This window comes from Chiloscyllium punctatum, chromosome 21 (assembly GCF_047496795.1).
Source record: "Chiloscyllium punctatum isolate Juve2018m chromosome 21, sChiPun1.3, whole genome shotgun sequence".
NCBI classification, from domain to species: domain Eukaryota; kingdom Metazoa; phylum Chordata; class Chondrichthyes; order Orectolobiformes; family Hemiscylliidae; genus Chiloscyllium; species Chiloscyllium punctatum.
Genome location: NC_092759.1, coordinates 55,674,235 through 55,693,865, shown reverse-complemented (window position 1 = coordinate 55,693,865; position 19,631 = coordinate 55,674,235).

Genomic DNA, 19,631 nt, shown 5'->3' with positions numbered 1-19,631 from the left:
AAACTGTATCACCCTGTCAAGGTTTTATATATTTTACTGAGATCTGCACTCATTTTCCTAAACCCCATGGAATGAAGGCCGAGTCTACTCAACTCTGCTCCCGCGACCAGCCTGTCATCCCAGAGATCAGTCTGGCCATCCTTCACTTCTCTTCTGTCAATGTCAGGTTTGTCCTTTATTAGGGAAGGAGAGCAAAACTGCACACAAAACTGCACAATGTTCGCAATGGGGTCTCACCAATGCCCTGCACAGCTGCAGTAAGACAACCTTACTCCTGGACTCAAATCCTCCTCAAATGAACAGCAACACATCATTTATCTTCCTAACTGCTTTCTGTTCTTGCAATGTTGCTTTCAGTAACTGGTGTACAGGGAGATTCGGATCCGTTTCAATGTGACAGCTCCCCACTTGGTGGTCTGTGTACACTGATCAGGATACCAATGGCATTCCTATTACTGACTTCTGGCTTCAGAACTCACTGCCATGCATGGAGCTCAGAGTTCTGCACAGAAGCAAAGAAAAATGCAACATACGTTCCTTTATGGATCACTATTTTTCAACCAACCCCTTTTGAAATGGTAGACTGACGTTCTGTCTTTCCCACCATAGCGCAAATTGTCACATCTACACGCATTGTTGTCCATCTGCCACAGCTTTGCCCATTCACTCAAGTTGTCTCAATCAACTTGGAGCTTTTTTACATCCGGCTCCTTACTCACAATCAGAGTCATCAGCAGACTTGGGAATATTGCGTTTGATTCCATCGACCAAAGGTTTGGTGTGTATTCGGAAAGCTGGGAGCCAAGCTCGATTCCTGCTATATCACCCAAACCTTCCACTGGAACAAAACATTATTGTATTCCTTCTCGCTGCTTCCTGTCAGCTCTCCCGTTCAAAAACCATGTCCACATATTAGTCGCCGTCCCATAAGATTAGAATTTGTGTGGTATCCTTGGGGCTTTATCAGTAATCCTTTTGAAAATGTAATCGTTTTGCATTAATTGCTTCTCCATAATTTGGCCAAAATCACTTTCTCAAATATGACTCCCTTTTGATATATTTCCTTCTGATGACTTTTTCTATGCCCGGTAATGTCAGTCCCGATTCTTTGTCTAAAATGTTTATTTGCTAATTTCATTCTATTCGCTTTTTCTCACCATATTAAAGTTTCCTAGTATAGCTGGGAAGATTTCTTTTTCATTTTGTTTTCTTCTGTGAAGACATAACATTTGTACATGCTCCATAGTTCTATCTTTTCCCTGTTCTCGATTCTCCATTCTCTGGTTTCAATCTGGAAGGAATCCGCACGTTATTTCCATTATTTTTGCCAGTGACATACTTTTAGAATCTATTACAAGTACACTTTTATAACTCTAGTTCAAAATTCTTCAAATTCATCAATTCCTGTCTTATGCTACTCAATGATTAACGTTCCACAGCCATACAATCGCAGAAGCACTGGCTCTGTACTGTCATAAATACAACACGATCTACATTAGTCCCACTTTCCTATATTACTTTCCATAACCATGTATGTTATGGCACTTTAAGGGCACGACCATGTATTTATTACCGGTTGTGTGGTTACCTGTGCCAACTGCCCTCTCAGGAAGTGCATCCCTGACCCTAACACCCTCTGGGTGAAAACCAATACTGAAATCCTCACTAAACCTCAAACCCTTCACTTTAACAGGGTACCCACTTGGCATTGGCTCTTTGACTGGAAGGAACAGCTGCTGTCTACCCAACCTGTCCATGCACCTGGTAATCTTATCCTTCTCAATCACGTCCCCCTCAACCTTCTCTGCTACAAAGTAAACAACCCAAGCTAATCTGCTCCATTCCAGGGGACATCCTGATGAACTTCCTCTGCCCCGCCCCCCCCTTCCTTCAGTGCAATCGGATCCTTCCTGTACTGTGGCTCTCAGAAGTGAACAAAGTATTCCATCTTGGCCTAACCAAACTTCCGCAGAGCTCTTATAATCTATGCCTCGATGAATAAACGTTATGTTTATGGTCGCCTATGCTTTCTCAACTTGTGAATTAACCTGTTTCCTCACATTCAGGGATGTGTGGAGAAGCACCGTTTGCGCTTCCTAGTGTGCTGCCATTCATTGAGTACTCCCATTTCTGGTTCCTTCTTCCAAAGTGTATCACCACATATTTATCAGGGTTACATTCCATCTGCAATTGATCCACCCAGCTGACCATTCCATCTGTATCTTCCTGTAACATAAGGTCATCCTCCTCACTGCCAAACACTCGGCCAACCATTGTGTGAAACGCGAACTGATTTATGACACTCACCCCACCCCCTCCATATTCACAGCTGCATCATTTAAGAATATCACAAATAATAAGGTTAAAAATCACACAACACCAGGTTATCATCAAACAGTTTCATTCGGAGGCACTAGCTTTCGGAGTGCTGCTTCTTCATCACGTGATTATGCTCTTCGAACGGTCGTGCATCCACATAAACCTGTTGGACTATCATTTAGTGTTCTGTAACTTTTAATTTTGCCCAAACCAGTCCAACATTGGCGCTTCTAAATCACAAATAAAAAGGGACACAGCACTGATCCCAGTGGTACACGATTGGACACTGGTCTCCAGTCAAACAAACAGCCTTCTACCAACAGATCTCTGTCTCTTACCATTGATTTGGATGCAACTTTGCAAGCCACTAATGAGTCCTAACTGTTCCCTGGTTATTCTGTTCCGCTGGACAAACTTGCAGTTTATGTGGGGATTCTCCTTAATCTTGCCCTGCCAGCAGGTTTCCATCCTGCTGTGTTAGTCAATCCCGATAAAGCGAAGAATTGCCTTCTTATCGCAATCTGCAATTGTCTATCCTTTATCCTGCCATTCTTTGCCTTAGATGTAGAGTAGACAGCCAGAGAACCATCCTATTTATTTCCACTTTGTCATATGTTTAGTAATTTTTCTAAATTTCACTGCGATCACCTCTCATTTTTGAAACTTTGGAGGACACAGGCCAAGTTTCCACATGAGGCAATTTCGCCATCTGAGGGACGAATCTGTAGAATGTCCACTGCGCATCCTCTGTGGTCAGTACATTCTTGCTAAAATTGGGTCACCAACACTTTACTCAATACTCCAGGTACAGTCTCATTAACAAGCTATGAAACTGCTTCACCATGACCTTCCACCTATGTTCTGATTCTCTTAAATGAAGGTGAGCCTGACTTTAACTTTCCACGTACATGTTTTCCTCCAATTACCATTCACTTTACTTTATTTATGAACACACTGCATGAGTTCTTATAAAAAGCCTTTTGAAAATCGAAATATGCCATTTCTATGTTGCAATAAACAAGTTCAAATCATTCTGAAGTTTGACAAGTATGATGACTCTGTCAGAAATGCAGACTGATTCTCTCCAATGTCGCTGTTAATTTCTAAGTATCCAGTATCAGATCCTATATGATAGATTACAACAGTTTCCCCACAGATGTCAAGTTAATTGGTCTGCAGTTCTCGACACTATCTCTTCTTCCCTTTGCAGATGCTTGGATCCCGTCCATTCACCTACAATGCTTGGAACACATTTACTAACTTCGATTTATATACAATGGCTTCCAGCCTCTGCAGAATGTACATGAAAATAAAACAGCCATCGACAACACAATTCATGTGTGTATTGCTGATTTATTTCTAATATTTTGATACAAAGTACAACTGGCTCATCAAATTTAGCAATGCTCAATCCAGCTACAATACTACCATACTAGTCTTCAACTACTACCTTGTTAAGGATATGAATTGACTTTATCTCTTTAGTTCCACAAGTTCCATGTGATCACTTGGCATTTCTCACGACTTTCTGGATCTTCCTCCATGAAGACAGAAGCAAAGTAACTGGTTATTTTCTTGGCCAGTACCATGTTCTCCACAATAACCTCTCCTCTACTGATTACAAAATTCCACATTTGATCTTGCTTTTATTTTGCTTTCTTTGAAATGCAGATTGTAGATTTATGTAGTCTTCGTGTTCTTCTTTCACAAAATCATTAAATGCCCACAGTGTGGAAAAGGCCCTTGGGCCCAACAAGTCCATGCCGCCCTTCTGAAGAGTGATCACCCAGACCCATTCCCCTCTGATTCTAACATTTTCCCGACTCATGCACCTTATCTATACATCCCTGAACACTATGAGCAATTAAGCATGGCCAATTCAATTAACCTGCAAATCATTGGACTGTGGGAGGAAACTGGAGCACCCGGAGGAAACCCACGCAGACAGGGAGCGAATATACAAACTCCACACAAACAAATCTTTGAGAATTCTCCGTTTTCCACAATATCTGGAATCCTTCTTAGGTCACTTCCTATGATTGATATAATGTTTAATTTATTATGTTAACCATAATTAGGTCACTTGCCCTTTCTTTGGGGATTGTACCTTAAAGAAATAGACGGATGTTTCAGACATTGCAGTATTTCTGTCGATCTCCTGGTCCTCACCAGGTGTATCCAAGAACACAGCAAGAGGCGAGAGAAGATATTGCGGGGGCCCTCGCTGATTTTTTTTTTTGCATCATCGCTAGCCACCGTTGAGGTATGGGAAGACTGGAGGTTCGTGAACTTTGTGCCCTTATTCAAGGAAGGCTGCGAAGAAGAAATTGGGAACTATAGACCAGTTAGCTTAACAACTGTGATTTGTAAGTTACTTGAGTAGTTTCTGAGAGATAAGATATACATGCATTTGAAAAGACACGGTTTGATAGGGAGTAGTCAGCACTGCTTTGTGCACAGGATATAATGGCTCGAAATGTTTTAGCGTTCTTTGGAGGAAGTGACCTGGAATGTTGCTGAGGGTAGGGTGGTAGACGTAGTCTATCCAGGTTTCAGAAAAGCGTTTGATAAGGTTACACACGAGAGGCTGCTCTGAAAGGCTCGATAGCAAAGAATCAAGGGGGATCTGGCAAATTGGATACACAATTGGCTTGATGGTCGGACGCAGAGTCTAATACTGGGAGGATGCTTGTTGGACTTGACGCCTGCGGTTCGTGGAGTGCCTCAGCAGTCGCTGCTGGGCCTATTACTGTTTGTTATCTATATCAATGATTTGGATGAGAATGTACAAGGCATGATTAATAATTCGGCTGATGCCAATAAAATGGGCAGTACTGTGAAAAGTGAGAAAGGTTATTAGAAATTTCAGCAGGACCTCTATCAGCTGGTGAAGTGGGCCGAGAAATGGCAAGTGGAATTTACTATCGATATCTGCTGGGTGTTGCATTTTGGAAAGTCATATTCAGGTTGCAGCTTCGTGTCGAATATTAGACCCTGAAGGTGTGTAGTCGAACAGAGGGATTGTGGAGCTCAGGTCCATGGTTCTCTAAAAGTCGTCGCACATAGCCAGGGCAGTGAAAAACGCTTTTGGCACACTGGCCTTCATCAGTCAGGGCATTGAGTATAGAAATTGGCGAATTATATTGCAGTTGTAAAGGACACTGGTGAGGCTGCATTTGGAGTATTGTGTTCGGTTTTGTTCACTTTGCTGTAGGAAGGATGTGATTAAACTGGAAAGAAGACAGAAGAAAGTTTCAAGGATGTTGCCAGTTCTCAACTGTCTGAGTTGTAGGGAGGGGTGGACAGGCCAAGATATTTTCCTTTGAGTGTAAGAAACTGAGGGGAAATTGTATAGAAATCTATAAGATCATGAGATGAGTGGATAAGGTGAATGCACTCATTCTTTTTCCCATTGTAGGGAATCAAGGACTAGAAGGCATCAGGATATAGGTGAAAGAATAAAAGGGGTCCTGACAAGTAACATTTTTATGCAGAGGATGGTACACATATAGAATTCGCAGCCAGCAGTTTGGTTCAGGCACGTACATTCACAACATTCAAAAGGCGTTTGGACAATTACGTGGATAGGAAAAATTTAGAAGAATATGGCGCAAGGGCAGGGAAATGAAATGAGCAGGATGGACATTTTGGTCAGGACGGATCACTTTGGTCCAAAGGGTCTGTATCCAAGCTGCAAGACGCCATGGTTCTATGACTGTAACAACGATTGCATGTCTACCACTTCATGCTCAAACATTCTATATTGTATGCAGATGCCGTGTAAAAGGCATATTAACTTTCACTATTCCTCAGAGCAAGGTTATTCATGAGTCCTTCTGACCACACAACAAATCCAAAATTACCTGCTCTCTTGTTTGAGTCACAACATACTCTTCAACCGACCTGTTATACACTTATGGAATTTATTTTTAACAACTTTAGCAGTCACTGAGTTAACGCAGTTTAGATGCAGTTTGAGATCATTCAGTAATACAGCAGCACCCACAATATTTGCATTTCTAATTTCCAGAGCATATAATGCACAGACTTTGCATGAGAACATTGGTTTAGATATATAATACAACAATGTTTGCTTCTCTTTGCTATTTACAAGATCTACCCAGACAGATTCTGTGGAATCTGAGGGACAGGGTCTACGGCAATATTAGTGATAGACTTGAACAAGACATTCGGGGAGGCTCACCTCGACGCAGACATGATCTGAAGAAATGACTAGCATCACAGGACAAGCATTAATATCCTCCCGGCTCTGTCAGGTTAAGTGTCACCTTACTCTCTTTGCTTGCTCACACTCACAATCTGTTATAGCATCTACCCCGGAACAAGGCTGACACTCTATCTCCAAATATGGTTCATGCACGACCACTCTCACTATTGAATTCAGCAACCAGCTCCCCCCCTCCCCCCCCAACCCCGGCGTTCTCTCTCTCTCCCTCCACTATACCACCAACACTAATAATACTGCATGGATACAGCACTATGGACTGACTCCCTCTGGACACCTCACCATTTTCCATCCCCCTCCACCTAAACCTGCACAAACAGCAGGGCCACACACTCCCACCTTCACTCCCTCCCTGCCTTTCTCCCATTCCAGGAAATACGGTCTGTAATAATAGAGAAAGGCCTAACGCAGATGGTGGAGCACCCGATATCTGATCCCTCCTCCACCGCCCCCCCCCCCGGCTCGCCATGTGGGCAGGACCCTGGGAGGAGCCGGAGAGGAATGGTCGGGTCGATTGGAATTTATGTGACATCATGTCCCACTAACTGTGTAATAAACAATGTTCAGTGAAGGACAATTTGCACTTTAACCACTCTGTGTTTCCACAATTTCTCCCTCGCAGAAGAACAAATATCTCATTGCAGAGAGGTGCAGACACAAAAAAACTCAAGAGACACATGTAACCACGCCAATATACTGACACTCACACTACATGTATGGAGATGGACCCGCACACATGTCGTGGCATACAGTCGCACACATGTAGTTGCATGCAGTCACACACATATAGACACAAACATAGATAAAACGCGCAGGTAAATACAGAATTGAACTGGTGTCAGCACATAAACACACAGATACACAAACACATGAACAAACACACACAAGCACACATACAGAGACACAGAGACACAGAAACTAATACTTATAAGACAGAGATAGATAGGTTTTGGATGAATAAAGGTGTTAAGGGTAACAGAGAGAAGTCAGGAGAATGATGTTGAGAAAACTCTTATGCGCTACTAAATGGCATTCAGACAAGATGGGTCGAATGGCCTAATTCAGCGTTTATAATGCTCGTTGGGTGTCATGCTATCAGTTATTCTCTTCCTAGGACAGGATCAGAGAATGACTTTAATACATATTTGTTTGAAAAGTTTCAGTGGTACTCTTGGACTGGTTTAGAGGGCTGAATGGTTAATGTCTATACCGAAATATTATGTCCTTGTGTTTCAAAAGAAGTGGCACTTTAATGTTAGGTTAACACAGTTTAAAATAACGGGTCACACACTGAAATCTGGACACCACATTCGCTTTAGTATCATACTATTTATAGGGTCCTCATCCTCAGGGAGCAGTGAAGACTCAGATTTTCAAGATATTCAAAGCTGAGCTTGACTGATCTTTGCTGGACAGGAGAGTCAGTGGTTATTGGGAATAGACAGGAGACGGATGGTCAGACACACTCCGATCAGCCATGAGCATTCTGAATTATGCCACCAAATAGCCAACTGCTGTCCCTACCCCATGTGTTATTCTCTCAATCCACCCTCGAGGCTGTTACACAGATATACTGCTGTCCCTACCCCATGTGTTATTCTCTCAATCCACCCTCGATGCTGTTTCAGGAATATACTGCTTCCGCTACCCATATATTGTGCACTCCATTCACTCCTCGAAGCAGTGACAGAGATGGGGGAACACCTCATTCAGCCAGTCATTATCGTGACCATGAGATGGGAGGAGACCATTATGCCTCTTTAACGAGTTACAGAGGAAAATAGAACGAATCGTTTTAGCTCATTGAGTATATTTTACTGCACAGGAGGCCATTTATACTGCCTGAGCTACTACACATGTGCTTACTTTCACATTACAAAGCTGTAACTAGTGGAGTGCCCCAGAGATCACTATGGGATCATCAGCGATCAATATTTGTATCAAAGTTCGGGAGGAAGGGATTGAATATACCAAAGCCCAATTAGCTTAAACACCAAGATGGTCATTCAGCGTGTCACCAAATGGAGGTCGTGTGTCATCAATGTGATATAGGTAAAGGGCGTTTAGTGAGCAAACCTTCACCAGATAAAGCATAATTTGAGTTGTCTATTTTGGATGGAAGGATAAAATAATGATAAGTAATTTAAGTGGAGAGAGATTGCAGAGCTCTTGGATACAGGCGGTTTTCATGATTCTGGTACATGAATCATATGTAGTTTGTCTGCACTTGCAGCAAGTGATTTGGAAGCTAAGTGGAATGATTGTTTTTTCTGTAGAAGGCTATGCCAGATTATATCAGGAATGTTTCATTGCATCTGTGCAGGGTAAAATTGTGGAGTGCAGATGCTGGAGATCAGAGTCGAACAGTGTAGGGCTGGAAAAGCACAGCCAATCAGGCAGCATCCAAGGAGCAGGAGAATTGGCGTTGCGGGTATAAGTCCTTCATCAGGAATGTGCCTGAAACATCGTGTCTCCTACTCCTCGGTTGCTGCCTGACCAGTTGTGTTTTCCAGCATTACATTTTTCGAGTCTCCATATGTACAGGGCGTTGCTAAGGCCACATATGACACATTATGTGTAGTTTTGATCCCTTAAACTAATACAAAAATGTTTTGGAAGCTTAACTATAATGTTTTGTTCACACATTTCTGGAATGTGGCCTTTCGTTCGGAAACATTATCAGTTTTGGACTTAGATGAGAAATCCTTTTATAGCATACATGATTTTGAGAAAACATCAGCTGGATATATTTTTTCTCTTTTCAAGGAGACTAAAACTATGGAATGAATTTTAAGAGTAAAATGCATTGATTTTAGCACAGATATTATGAAGACATCAAACGATTTTTTAACATTAAGCATAAGCATTCCAACATATCATCAAATTATAAAGCAGGAACTTTCTTTTTGGCTAATGAATGGCACTGTGTATAACAACAGAAGTGACGCTCTTGCATATATTCCATTATGATCGATTCCAGAGAATGTTCACGACGAGCGCACACGGTCCAGTTTGGTGTTCAGTTGACATGATTGCATGTTTCAACACAGAGAGGGAGAACGATGTTCCCTGCCTGAGAAGCAGCAACTGATTGATCCCTCTCTCTTATTTTGTTCCACCTGACAACAGAAAATCCCTGATTCACCTCGAACTGATGATTCGTGGAGAATTCCTGATGGAAGATTAATTGGAATCTCCCTACCTTATGAAGCAAAAGGAGTTCAGCTAAAATGTGTTGCTGGAAAAGCGCAGCAGGTCAGGCTGCATCCAAGGAGCAGGAGAATCGACGTTTCGGGCTCATACCCAAAACGTCAATTCTTCTGCTCCTTGGATGCTGCCTGACCTGCTGCGCTTTTCCAGCAAGACATTTTCAGCTCTGATTTCCAGCATCTGCAGTCCTCACTTTCTCCTAGGAGTTCAGCTAAATCCAAAGATTCTGGGGCGAAATCTATATTCCTGTCTTCTGTTCTTCTTTTGGATTCAGCTTTACCAGTTACTACTCAATAAAGGTGCCGAGAGGAGAGCTATTTTTCAGGTAATCGTTGCATGCTGGTAACTTGGCAGCTCTCCTCTCAACTATTCAATTTACCAGAGTCTTGTACCCCCAAACCATTGGATCGTGTCATTGGCTTTTAAGATTCTCAATATACTAAATTCAAACTTTATTGGAGGTGGGTATTTTGAGGTGTAATTCAAACTGTTTGGCTGAATTTATTTTTGTCTTGAGACAATGAGCTAATTAAGTTGTTCAACCAAATGTTACACTAAATCTATTTTTCAAAACACTTGGTGCTGTCAGGTAGTTATTGGTGGCTTTTAATTCTTTTAAAGTTGCAGTACACCCACATGTTCATCACAAATTCGCACTGAAACCTGACTAGGGAGGAATGACACATTGACTTCCCTAAAGGACTTTGGGGCAAGCAGATGGGCTTTTAGAGCAAATGAAAATAGGTACTTTTAAATTCCACCGATGTCCCTCATGGGATATCAACAGAATATTATTCTGTGGCTCTAGAGCATGAGTCAATGGTTTGAACACCATAAACTGTAGTCCCGTTTGTGCAGAGAACAAGTTAAACATCCTCAAGAGCAATTATTTAGTGAAGGACATGTGGTTAGAAGGAACTTGAAACTGTTGCATCCGGATTAAACAAAGGCACAAATCATGGTTCAGAAGTTGCACTGAAATTGAGAACGAGACTGGGATATCATGACGGTGGTATTGGTTAGGGTTGATGAGTGGGGAGGAGCTGGATATGTAAATCTGTGAAGGACAACATTTATTACAGAGTTTGAGAACATTCTGTTTCCTTCTCACATATCAGTGAGTAATTTATAAATAGTAGTTTGATACTTATAATTTAGAAGGAAAGGAGTTTTTGTTTAGAACTGACGACGTTGTTTTGTACTTTCCAAAATTTACATACCATGAGCAGAAATTCAGTCCAACCCGGTTTAGTAGACAAATATAATGACTTACAGGAACACCAACTATAGCGAGGATGGGATAGTAACCACCTAGAATAATCCAAAGGATATCCTGGATCCGTGATGCTAATGATATGCAAGGCTGAGAAAGATAGTAAAGACCCAAGGATAAACTCCTGTCTGTTATTGCAATGTTCCAGTCTAATGATCTCAGATTCTGATACATTGTTGAACCATTCCAGTCTAAAGTTCTCAGATTCTGATACACTGTTGTACCATTCCAGTTTACTGACCTTAGACTCTGATCCATTGTTGGAACATTCCAGTCGAAGGTCCTCACATTCTGAACCATTATTGTAACGTTCCAGTCTAATGTTCTCAGATTCTGATCGCTTCCCCCCTTTTTCTCGAGCGGTTGATCCCTGTTAGTGCTGTCAGCGATGCTCCTACTCATACTATGGGATAACACACTGAAAAGAGCCCACTTATCATTCAACGATAGAAACTCTCCACTGGGATAATTAGGATCCACGGAGATTGACATTAATCACAGCCACTGAACAAATAGCTCCAGTTAACCCCTTTCAATTCAATATTGGTTTTATTAAAATTAAAAAGAATGTTTAAAATTTACATATTTGGCATGGAATATGTGGGGGTGACTGAGGGAAGGAATATTGGAGATGGTAGATTGAATGCGTGTAATCATTCAATCTGCCTTGGATATGGGAGTAATGACAAAGGATTGTCAGGACATAAACATGTTTCTCCTTTTATAAATGGAAACATAAAGTCTGTAACTACTGATCAGTGATTATAGTGTCAGTAAAATATGGAGACAACTTTTCTTGTACATAATCTGACAGGAAAATGCACCTACGGCAGCATGAGTGATAACACACACAGGGCATAGATATGTTAACAGAAAATATGAGGGCAGGTGAGGGTCATGTTGTTAATGTTATCGATGTCAATCAACTGTGATTATGTACCATTCACTGGATTTCAATTTCAGTGTGATTATGATATTGGGGGCATGGCTGCTGAGACTGGAGGGAGGGAACATGATAATTCCCAATCATCAGTACTGAAATGTTACTCTTTATAAATCATTTGAAGATCAAATTCCAGGATACAACTCCAATGAGGAATGAGGAGAGCCAATATTAACCATACAACCAGAAGACATTGGAGCAGAAATTTGGCTATGAGGCCCATTGAGCCTGCTCCACCATTCAATGATGGCTGTCAAGTTTCTCAACCCCATTCTCCCGCTTTCTATCTGGAACCCTTGATCCCCTTTACAGTCAACAATCGAACTGTCTCAGTCTTACATATACTCAATGATCTGGACTCGACGGACTTCTGTGGTAGTGAATTCCATGGATTCACCACTCTCTGGCTGAAGAGGTTTCTCCTTATCTCTGTTCCAAAAGGTCTTCACTTTACTCTCTCCCCTCGGGTACTAGTCTCTCCTAACATTGCATATATCTTCCCAACATCCACTCTGTCCCAGGTCATTTAGTATTCTGTAAGTTTCAATTAGACCTCCTAACATTCTTCTGAACTCTGTCAGATACAGACCCAGAGCCCTCAAATATTCTTCATATGCATGCCAGCTTTGCATTCTTGGCACCATTCACGTGGATCTCGTCTGAAAACACTCCAGGACCAGTACATCCGTCCTGGGATATGGAACCCAAAACGGCGCACAATAATCCAAATGTGACGTGACTAAAGCCTTGTAGAACCTTAGAAGTACATCCCTGCTTTTATATTTAAGCCCTTTTGAAATAAATGCCATCATTGTCTTTGCCTTCCTAACTACTGAAAACCTGCAAGTTTACCTTGCAAAACTCCTGGACTAGAACTCCCTAGTCTTTTTGTACTTCAGACTTCTGAAATTGTTCACTTTTAGAAAAATAGTCAATACCTCTATTCATCCTTGCAAAATGCTTTCCTACACTTTTCCGCATTGTACTCCATCTGCGACTTCTTTGCTCACTCTCCAAACCTGTGAAAATCCTTCAGCAGGTGAAAGTGAGGACCGCAGATGCTGGAGATCAGAGTCAAAAATTGTGGCTATAGAAAAGCACAGCCTGTCAGGCAGAATCCGAGGAGCAGGAGATTCGACGTTTCAGGCATAAAGCATTCATCAGGAATGTGTGGTGGGCAGACAGGGGCAGAGAGATAAATGGGAGGGGATGGGACTGGGAGGAAGGTAGCTTGGAAGGCGATTGCTAGATGAAGATTGGTGGTGATAGTGATAGGTCAGAGTGAAAGGTGGAGTGGATAGATGGGAAGATGGACAGGTAGAACAGTTCAAGAGGGCAGTGCTGAGTTGGAGGGTTTGATCTGGGAAAAGGTGGAGGGAGTGGAGATGAGGAAACTGGTGAAATTGACCTTGATATCGTGTGTTGGGAGGGTCCCAAGGCAGAAGATAATGCGTTCTCCCTTCAGACGTCAGGTGGCTAGAATTTGGCAGTGGAGGAGGCCAAAATCTTGCAAGACCTTGGCGGAGTGGGAGGGGGAGTTGAAGTATTCAGCCACAGGGCAGTGGAGTTGTTGGGTTTGTGTGTCCAAGAGTGTTCCCTGAACCGTTCTGCAAGTTGACGTCCGGTCTCTCCAATGTAGAGGAGACAAGGAGCAATGGACAGACGAGATGAGATATTTGGATGCACAGGATGTTCTCTGCCTGATGTGGGAGGATGCTTTGGGGCCTTGGGTGGAGGTGAGAAGGGAGGTGTTTGCACAGGTTTCATACCTGTTATAGTGGCAAGGGAAGGTGTCGGGAGGCGAAGGTGGCTTGGTGGGGTTGCCTGGACCTATCGAGGGAGTTTGTGAGGGAATGGTCTCAGCAGTATGATGATAGGGGTGGTGAGGGAAGTATATCTCTGTTGGTGAGGTGTGACTGTTGGTGGCAGAAATGGCAGAGCATGATACGTTGTAGCCTGAAATTGGTGGGATGGAAGGCAAGCATCAGAGAGGTTCTAACTTGTTGTAGTTGGAAGGGTGGATTTCAAGGGCGGAGGTCTGGGAAGTTGAGGAGATGTGCTCGAGCACCCTCCTGCAGCTGAACTACCTCTTCAATGCTACCTGTCCCTCTATCTATCCTTGCACTGTTTGAAAGCTTAGCCAGAATGCCCTCAGTTCCTTCATATTGATAATGAATGCACAAAGTGAAAAGTTGTGGTCCCAACACTGATTCTTGTGGAACACCACTTGTCACTGGCTGCCATCCTGAGAAGGACACTTCAATCCACATTCTCTTTCTGTCAGACAGCCAAACCGCTATCCATGCTAGCTCCTTGCCTCTAACATCATGGGCCCATACCTTTGTCAATAGCATCATGCATAGCACCTTGTCAAAGGATTCTTGAGGTGCAGATGGATAAAATCTATTCGTTCTCCTTGATCTAATCTGCTCATTACTCTCTCAAAGTATTCTAGCCGGTTTGTCTGGCATGTCCTCCCTTTGATGAAACCATGCTGACTCTGTTCTATTTTACCAAAGACCTCCAAATATCCAGAAATCCCATCCTTCACGATGGAATCCATGATGTTATCCACAATCAATCAGTCTGCTAATCAGTCTGCAGTTTTCCATCTTGTGCCTAACTCCCTTAATAAACGGGGTGTCATGCTCGCAATTATACAGCCATTTGGCCCTTTCCTGATTTTAGTCATTCCTGAAAGGTTACCACTTACACTTGCACTAACTCTTCAGCTATCTCCCGTTCAAGGCTGGGGTGTAGTCCAACTGGTCCAGGTGAGTTATCCACTTTCAGGCCATTCCGTATTCGAGCATGTTCTGCTTGGTGATGGCCACTATATTCAGGACTATCCTCTCACTATCTTGAATACTTGGGAAATTACTCGTGTATTCCACCGTGAAGGCTGATGGAAAATTCCTCAACCATTTCTTTGTTTCCCACTGCTGTCTTTCCAACTTCATTTTCCAGTGGTCCATATTCACTTTTGCCTCTCTTTTGCATTTTATATATCTAAAGAATCTCTTACAATTTCCTTTATATTACTGGTTAGTTTACCCCCATATTTAATCTTCTCCCACCTTATTTATTTTTTCTTGCTTTCTGTTGGCCCCAATTCTCCAGTTTCCCTCTGCCCTTCACCGCATTATATGCTTGCTCTTTTGCTTATATGCAATCCCTGACTTCCCTTGTCTGCCCTGGTTGCCTCATCCTCCCTGTACCATACCTCTATTACTCAGCATGAATCTCTGCAGTGACTCCTAAATTAATCTTGGAATCACCTGCCATTGCCACTCCCCTGTCTTCCCTGCTAGACCCCTGTCCTGGTCAACTCGACCCAGCTTCTCCCTTATGCCTCTCCAGCTGCCTTTATTCAGCTGAAATACTGTTAACTATGATTCTACATTCTCTCTCAAATTGCAAAATAAATTCAACAATGTTCTGATCACTGCTTCTGAAGTTTTCCTTCACCTTAAGCTGCCTTATCTAGCCTTCATCATTAAATCCAGTGCCATCTGTTCCCGAGTGGGCTCCACCACATGATGCTCCAAAAATGCATCCCATAGACATTCCTCAAATTCCTTTTCTTGCGATCTACTCCCAACCTGGTTTCCTATTCCACTTGCATATTGAAATCCCCCTATGATCACTGTAACTTTGTCTTTCGTACAGATCTTTTCTATCTCCTGGTGTATCTTGTACCCCAATTCCTGACTGCTCTTTGGAGGCCTGTGCAAGTCTCCAACTGTGGTTGTCTTATTTCTGTGATTCCTCAATTCTACCCACGCAGATTCTACACCATGTGACTTTACTTCCTTTCTTACTATTGATTTAATTTCATTTCTTATTAATAATGTAAACCCAATCCCTCTACTACCTATCTTTTCGATAGGATATATGTCCTTGAATATCCCGATCCCCTTGCAACCACTTCTCTGTGATGCCCATCACGTCATACCTACCAATTTCAATCTGTGCCACAAGCCCTTTTCCTCTATTCCTTATACTGCACGCATTCAGATATAACCCCTTCAATCTTGTATTAACGGGTCCTCTTCTCATTGTTATTTGTTTGTCCAGTGTGCTTGAAGTCTGATTGCTTACACTTTCCATACACTCTGTCTTATTTGCGTCTGTGCTGGAGATTTTAATAACCGCTATGAGCTCTGTGCATTTACCTCCTCTTTTCTAATTAAACACTATAACGGACCCCTCACCCTGCCAACACACACACACCTAATGAATTTAGATCTCTGTCTACAGCCTTAGTTAGGATTCAATCGGACTCTGGTCCCAACACAAAATAAAGGGACAAAAAACAAGCTTTTCTGTACATACCAAAACATGAAAACTACAAAGATGCAAGATTGTTAAAATACACTTACGATGTGGAGTTATATGAATTGAAATGTGAATTTAAAAACCACGGACGAGGTTTTCAACCTTTATCAGTCATTATTTGACCCACAGCTGAGATGCTGATCTCCCCCCTGTCAGTGATCCCCCTCATTGAGAATCTCTCGCCCTGTCTCTCACACCGTGTATAGAGGGACTACAAGTTCCTGTTGGCCAGGAATATTTAAATTAATTCACCTTCTCCCTGGAGAAGGTGAATTGTTCTTTTGGATCCAGTTCAGCGTCAGCAACCCGGTTCTGTGATATTATTGGCGATAAATGATCTGGGATGACAGCATAGTGCTCACAGAGTACGGACCAGACAAAGGGCTTGCAGTCTGTGGGAGTTTCTAAATGAAATTTCTGTGTCTTTCTCCTCATGCTGTCTTCTGATGTAACTTCACACTCGTCTGACACCCCTTGTTCTCACTCACTCTGTCGCTCCATTTTCTCTCCATTCCTTTTCTCTCTCTTCACTTCCTTTTTTCTCTGTTAATTTTTCTCTCTCTCACGCACACACACACAGACACACACACATTCTGTTCTCTCTGTTGACAAATCGTGCTTTTGGAGAGCTCGTCGGTGTACAATGGGCTAAATGGCCTCCTTCAGTGCTCTATTAATTCTGAAGTTCTCTGACCAACAGTAAAGACTTCAGGTGCCTGGAGAGACAAGCTGATACTGAGAAGGACACAGTACATAATCATCCTTTATCTCTTCCTGTTGTCTGATATGCTGTGGCCTTGAAATATCAGTTCAAAAAAAATATAGAAATTCGAGCAGTTGAGAGAACGTTCACGAGATGATTTTGCTGTCAGGATTTAACAAGCAGTTCCCTCTTACAAAATTGCATTTGCCTGATAGCAGCTCCTCCCAATTGACACGTCCTAGCTCTGCCTGATGCTGACGTAATTTGCCTTCCGCCAATTCAGTAGATTCCCAAAAGGTCCTGACATATCCGTGTTCATAGCTATCTTACATCTGAAGGAGCTGTGATCACTCTTTCTAAAATTATGTCTCACTGAAAGGTCAGTCACCTGGCCAGGCTCATTAGCCAATACGAGGTCCAGTATGGTGCTTCCTCTCATTAGACTATCCACATACTGCTGCAGTTAACAAATTTTGCCCCGTCTAAGCCATCTAATGGACTTCCAGTCATTATTGGGGATATTAAAGTCACTCACTATGACCACTCTGTTTTTAATACATCTTTCCTTAATCGACAGACATATCTGTTCCTCAATCCTGCCATGGCTGTTGGAGAGATTATAGTAACGCAGTGCTTGTATCCATCTTATTTTTGAGCTTGACCCATATTGCTGCAGTGTATGTTCCCTCCTGTATTTCCTGTTCACGTGCAGATGAAGCATTCTCCCTGATCAGTAAAACAACTCGTCCACCTCTTTTAGCATCTTCTCTATTTCGCCTAAAACAATGAAACCCTGGATACTTTGAACGGCCAGTCCTTTCCCTCTCTCAACCAAGTCTCTGTAAAGCCGCAACAGCATAGTCCCATGTATGGATTCATGCTCCCAGTTCATCGTCCTTACCCATAACAATTCTTGCATTGAAATAAATACACTTAAGCCAAACTCCATCAGATCCTGACCTGATATTTGGTTTGGGTTTCCCTGATGTAAATTCCTCCTCGTCTATTCTCTGGTAACAGGAGATTACAAAGGACTGTCAGTAAAGCGGAAAATATTGTAAACAGACAATTTCAGTTTCCTCCCTTGTCCCTTCAATCTGTACATTGTATCCCACACTGTCCAATTCCAATAAACTGCTGGGTAATTATTTTGCTTCAAACAACCATCTCCAGCCCCTCACGGCACATTCTTCTATTCGCTCTGGACCCATTGGATGAATAGTTTTCTGATCCCTCTCTCAACCTAATCTCTGTAATATTTGCATCATGTTTATATATATTCATCTGTCTTGCCTGTCACACTGTTCACAGTAAAATCAGCATACTTCAGACTTCCTGTCCCATTGTGTTCACTCCCCTTTGCCAGTTTGTTGTTGGTCTTAGTTGTACTGGGATATGTCTCCAACTGCTCTTCAGTCACTGTGCTTGTGGACGTACTGCTCTGGCTCTCCCCCCCTCCCCCACCACCACACTAGTTTAAAACCTCCTGAGTGACAATAACAAACCTGCCTGCCAGGAGATTGCTGCCAGTTCACATCCATCCCGTCCTTCTTGTGTATTTCATACTGACCCAGGATTCCCAATGACCCACATATCGGAGATTGCTGCAGTTCAGCTGCATCCCGTCCTTCTTGTGTCTATCCTAACGACCCCGGAATCCCAATGATCCACATATTGGAAGTGTTGCCTACCCTACCAGCTCTTTGGCCATGTTTTTATCTTTACTACCTTCCTATTCCTAACCTCACTGGCACGTGGCATAATCTATTCTCCCCAACATTCAAATATGCTTTCAACCCAACTCCAGTAAGACCTTTACTTTAAAATGTATAGACTTGAGAATAAACACTTAAGTGTGATCTCATTAACCAGGAACGTGGAGCCCAACGAATCAGATGTAATGATCATAAGATCTGATATCTGTCACCTCCACCAAACCTGTGTGACTAGATATACTTATGGAGCATCTATTTGTACATGGACGAGGATAAACAGAAATTAGTTCAAAAGAGCTGAAAATGTCATAACTGATGGGTGCCAGTCAGCCTGTTTACTCTGCTTTGCTGTTAAATTGGATTTTAGCTATTCTGTTCCTTTTAATGGCTGGGGCTTTACCCCGGATCCCTAGTGCGTCAGAAAGTGCGCTCACTGCGTAGGGAGCATCCAGTGCCAGGCGATGGGGTGTGGGGAATCCTGGGATGGCTCAATGAAAGGCTGCAGTGACGGATGGACTCAGGGATTGAGAGAGACGGAGTAGGTAATCAGGGACATGCACTCACATAAGTAGCTGGGCAAGATTTCCAAGCACTCAGGAAGCCTGAAGACCAAGCCACTTTTACAATAAACCCGTCATATTTGCAGCAGTTCTCCATCAAACACAAGCAAATATACTGTAGATGGCAGAAACCTTAAAAAAAACACACTGAAACATACTGTGGAGAGAGAAAAGAGGCAATTCTCCCAATGCAGAGATTGCAAAATCTCCAGAAAGACAGGGTCCAGAGATTGGAATTGAACCCGAGTCCCTGGCCCTGTGAGGCAGCAGTGTTGTGTCACCATGCTATCCAAAGATGGACAACAGGATTAGGACAGTTACATT